Raw genomic sequence first — 5488 nt, forward strand, 5'->3', positions numbered from 1 at the left:
CTATGTTTCAGTTTCAGTTTCACCAAACTCACGCTGTCATATAAGTGAGGATATGGCTAAGCAAAAAAATAATGAGAACTTGTGTTGCTCCAAAGCAGCAAAGCCTGACCATGCAAAACAAAAATTCCTTTATCTTGGAAGTATATTTGTGAGGAGAAAATGTCAGAAATTGTAAGAAATTGTTATTTCTTACATGCTTCTAAATATGTAATCTAATAAAGTTTCTCATCTTTACATTTGGAAAGGCAAGGCAAATGCTGTGAAATTAAACTAAACCCCATTTAAATTCAAGTTACTTGCTCAATTCAATGCCTTTCCTGCTTCTTTTTTTTTCAATTTGAATTTCTTATCAAGTTACACGATCCTTAATTTTTCAATTAGAATTCCCTGTCCTCCCTATCTGATTGGCATGATACAGAGACGCTTCTGCAAACCACAGTATAAACTCAGGAGGCTGCATGCTAAAAAACTGCACTGAACTTTTACTGTGGTTTTCATTGTTTTATGCAATTGTTTAGTAATGGCTACTATATACGTGTGATTCTATGAAACATCACTGAATCCTTTAAAATAGCAATCAAATACTGCATATCACTATAAGTAAACCCTTAATGATCAAAGCAGTCAAAAATATAGACATTATGAGATTTACTGGTGTGTCGAGTTCATAAATGCACAATATTGATACATCTCTAGACTTGTAAAAAAATGTGTGTATGCTTAAACTTTGCATTTAGTCCTTACCTTGGCATGGAGAATGTGAAAAAATACATTGTCATTTGCCACTCCAGGACTGAAGGTGGAACCGAGTGTTCACTGATACCTTTCCTTTCCAAGTGAGGTCTGGAAGGAACTATATGTGCCTGGAACAATGTAGCAAGGAAACTGGTCTATGACTCCTTAGTATTGTTCCTCTGAGATCTTCAGTCAAAAGTCTGGCCCTGGGTGACATTAGGAGGAGTCCCAAAACATTAAGAGGACTGCCTGCTTCTCGTTAACTTGAAATGTTTCTGTATGTCCATGTCTTAGCCTCATCCCTACTCTCCTTTGTCACCTACCCCTCCTTACTCAGTAGTACATTCTTATCCTTGCCCTGTTTTTCTTTCCTCTTTGAAGATACAATCATAAAACACTCAAACATTTAATATCTTTTATTTTTTATGGCTCAGAGATTTTTTTGTGTGTTCTGCAGTTAATCAGACTGCTGTCCAGGGACCAAGTTCTTTAGCATATCAAAAGCACAGGCTGAAAAATGAAAAAAAAAAAGGTTACTGCCCTAGTTTTGATCACCATGGCAACAATGATAAAGTATAGGCTTATTCTCAATTTGAGAGTACCGTTCCTGTAGTACTTTTTGGACTGAATTTGGTAAAGGTAAGACATTTTCCCCTTTAATCCTTTTTATGAAGCATTCCAATATTAATTCTGGGTTGAGGGAGAGGTAGAAGTAGGGTGGAACTAGCAGGGTGGGAGATATGAAGGGAGGTGGACATGACAGCAAGGAGAAGAGTAGAAATTGTTCCTTTGCAGAAAGGTTTTACATCAGGTGTTCTTATAAGATGTATAATGAAGATCTGTGCAGAGGTCCTTAAACATTTTCAGTATGGCTGGATAATTAGAACAATACAACTACATCTTGAGGATCTAAAGCATAGCAGATAGAGAAAATTTTAAGAGAAGTAGCCTACCTCTGTAGGCAAGACACATGTGTCAGTTTTCATTTCAGTATTTGTTTTTAACAACTCAGCTAAAACTCATCACGAGAACACCAGCAAAATGTTTCCAATCAGAAATAGCAACAGCATGTTTCCAGGATGCTGTTATGTGTCTCGGAATCACTTATTACTTGAACTGCTTTTTTCTACAACTGTAAACTATTTGGACCTATTATGTCCAGTTCAGCATCTGCTTCCAGTGTTGGTAAGGGGTCTGGCAGATCCCTACTGCATAGTGTAGATTAGCACACAATTGCACTTTGTAGAAAAGCCGATTCAAGCAAATGCCCTGAAAACAGTTCTCCTTAGCAGAAGAAAATTTGTAATAGTAAATGAAGCTTTTATGCCAGTTTTGTGCGCTGAAAAGAGGAAGCCTTTTATTGTTTCTAAGAAAGAGAACTGGATACCTTAGATACTGTTTTCTTGTAGGTGCTGTAACAATCACTGCTAGTCCACTTGAAGCTTTTTTCCAGCTCACTTACAATCTGTTGATATTAAAACCTGCTTTTTCAGCAGAACACCACTAGCCAGGGTTCAGAAAACATTCAATAATTGTACATACATACATACATATATTGCACTAAGGAGACAGCATTGCACTAAGGAGACAGAAACTTCCATTATTTTAACAAGAAGTAATGTATACAGAGATGCTTTCAGCAGCCTCTGAGAAGCCTGGAAGGTAAATGGAGTATCAAAGCACAAAACAAAGTATCAAAGTTCTAAATCACACGTGATGCAAATGAACAGAAATATAAGGCCAAACTGTGGACTGGCTAGTCAGGAAGTGAAAGCTATTCTTCACTTCCATGTCATCAATACAATGTTCCCTAATCACCAGCTGAGACGGTGTCAGAGACCTGTCCTAGCACAAAGGCCTTGGAAGTTCTTCTCTGTGATCTTACCGTGTTGCTTCTGGGAAAGCCATTACTGTCAGAGAGCTGCTACCAAGAGAGGAAAGGATTGAAAGGGTCTGAAGGTAAGGCTTGAAGCTGTCTTTCCAGGAGTGTCTCGGTTGGGGGTACTGGGGTGCACTGGCTGCTGCCATATGAGGTGGATCTGTTCCACTGAGACAAGAGTTTCAGCTTCCATCAGTGTATTGCACATCACCGGCACCTTACACTCCTACATTTACCTAAACATACTCATACATAATCATGCAAACTGCAAAGAATAGAATACAACATTTTTAAGCAAGATTAAACTATGGGTTTTGCACAGATGACTGTTACAAGGATGGTTTCCAAACTCAAACTTTGCTGCCCCCACCAGAGATATTTTTTTTCCTCATTTACGCTGCACAAATGCCTTTACATTATAATAATGTATGCAGCCTAACTTCCAGCTGGTATGAAGGAAAAGGTTTATGAGTTCTATACTAGGATGTTTTCCAACAGTGCAGGAAGCTCTTGCAGAATGAATTGTACTGCCTGTTGGGCTTATTCATCGTCCAAAATTCTGAGTTTGTGCCACTCAGTGACTGTCCCCTTTTCCATTTCCCTTCTTTGTTGCATTAGATATAAATCACTCACCATCACTTATATAGCATTTCTATCAAATCAAAGAGAAGAAAAACAGCCTTTCCTGCACCCTGCAAATAGATTTTTTTCCCCCTAACACTTCTACCTAATTGGTGTTTTTTCTTTTAAGACAATGACAGAAATCCCATTCCCTTCATTAAGATCAAAGTCCCCACCCCAGAAGAGATCTGGGTAAATTACATTTGCAGAAACAGACAGATCCTTGCTCAATAATACTTGACACTCCATATGATCATAACCTGAAGTTCGTGTTGCTTCAGGTGATTTTTTAAACATAGAAGCCCGATGGTGAAATGCCACCTGGTGGACAAAACGACATGGGTTTTTTCCTGTTCCACACCTAACTTTTTGCACACTAAAATATCTCCTTCCAGCAAGACCTGAGCTACAGAAGCCTCTGGGAAAGAGACTTAAATCAATTAACTCTAAATTTCTCTATCCATATCTAGCTCTACATATAGATATGTTGGTTTAAAAAAAAATTTTAGACATAGTCAAGGTGCGCATCCATTGCTCCTTGCTACCATAACTCCTGCATAACAAAGAGTGCTGACAGTTGAGTGCGGTGGCAGGGATACAAAATGCCAAGAATTAAAAGTCATGTAGTTGTGAGCTTATCCAGGTGCAGGAACTACAACAATGAATGGGAAATAGATGTGTGAGGGCTTACTGTATCTGGATCCATTACGCTGAGCACGATAAACTCTAATCACCACAGAGTTCTCCTGGAGAAACTGGCTGCTCATGGCTTAGATGGGTGTAGTCTTTGCTGGGTAAAAAACTGGCTGGATGGCCGAGCCCAAAAAGTGGTGGTGAACCGAATTAAAACTAGTTGGTAGCCAGTCACAAGTGGTGTTCCCAGGGCCAGTTCTGTTTGACTGCACCCTCACTAAGTTTGCAGACAACACCAAATTGGAGGGGGGTGTTGATCTGCTGGATGGCAGGAAGGCTCTGCAGAGGGATCTGGTCAGGCTGGACCCATGGGCCGAGGCCAACTGTATGAGGTTCAACCAGGAGAAGTGCCAGGTCCTGCACTTGGGTCACACCAACCCCACACAGCGCTACAGGCTTGGGGCAGAGCAGCTGGAAAGCTGCCTGGGGGAAAAGGCCCTGGGGGTGCTGGCTGACAGCCGGCTGAACATGAGCCAGCCGTGTGCCCAGGTGGCCAAGGAGGCCAACAGCATCCTGGCTTGTATCCAAAACAGGGTGGCCAGCAGTGATTGTCCCCCTGGGCTCTGCACTGGTGAGGCCGCACCTTGAATCCTGTGTTCAGTTTTGGGCCCCTCACTGCACGAGGCAGTGTCCAAAGAGGTGCTGGAGCGTGTCCAAAGACAGGCAACAAAGCTGGGTCTAGAGGACAAGTCTCATGAGGAACGGCTGAGGGAACTGCAGTTGTTTAGCCTGGAGAAAAGGCGGCTGAGGGGAGACCTTATTGCTCTCTGTAGTGACCTGAAAGGAGGCTGTAGTGAGGTGAGTGTTGGTCTCCCACATAACAAGCGATAGGACAAGAAGAAACAGCCTCAAATTGTGCCAGGGGAGGTTTAGACTGCATCTTAGGGAAAATTTCTTCATGGAAAGGATGGTGAAGCACTGGAACAGGCTGCCCAGGGAGGTGGTTGGGTCACCATCCCGGTATCTGTGGTGCTTAGGGACATGGTTTGTTGGTGGACTTGGCAGAGCTAGGTTAACGGTTGGACTCAATTGTCTTAAAGGTCTTTTACAACCTAAAGTATTCTATGATTCTATGATGTTTGAGTCACAAGAGCTTTGTAGGAAGATGCAAAAAAATCCTCACTGGACATTTATAACACAATCTGCTCCAAGAATGTTTCTTTCTAACAATGCTACTTGATAGATAACTCAAACATGATGGCTGAAGTCCTTCACTACAGCTCATTTTTAAAGTAATTCTATCTCAAACCGTAACTATATTGGAGATCCTGTTGGCAGTAAGACTGCATTCAATAAATAGTAATGCTCAACATGAATGTTAGTGTCCTTGAACATGGAAATTTCTCTGGTCTTCACTGTATTTGGCAACACTGTTACTGTGTGACATATAATATACATAATATGGTTTTCAAAAATGAATGAAAATAATATTATAACATACAGAACTATTATATATCTGTATCCACATATAAAATGTAGTGAAGCTATACAGCAGCTCATTTAGATCTTAGCCACTAGGCGGTAGTATAAGATTAAGTTATGTAAAACCTAATCGTTTCG

Source organism: Falco punctatus (genome assembly GCF_963210335.1).
Source record: "Falco punctatus genome assembly, chromosome: 1".
Classification (NCBI taxonomy): domain Eukaryota; kingdom Metazoa; phylum Chordata; class Aves; order Falconiformes; family Falconidae; genus Falco; species Falco punctatus.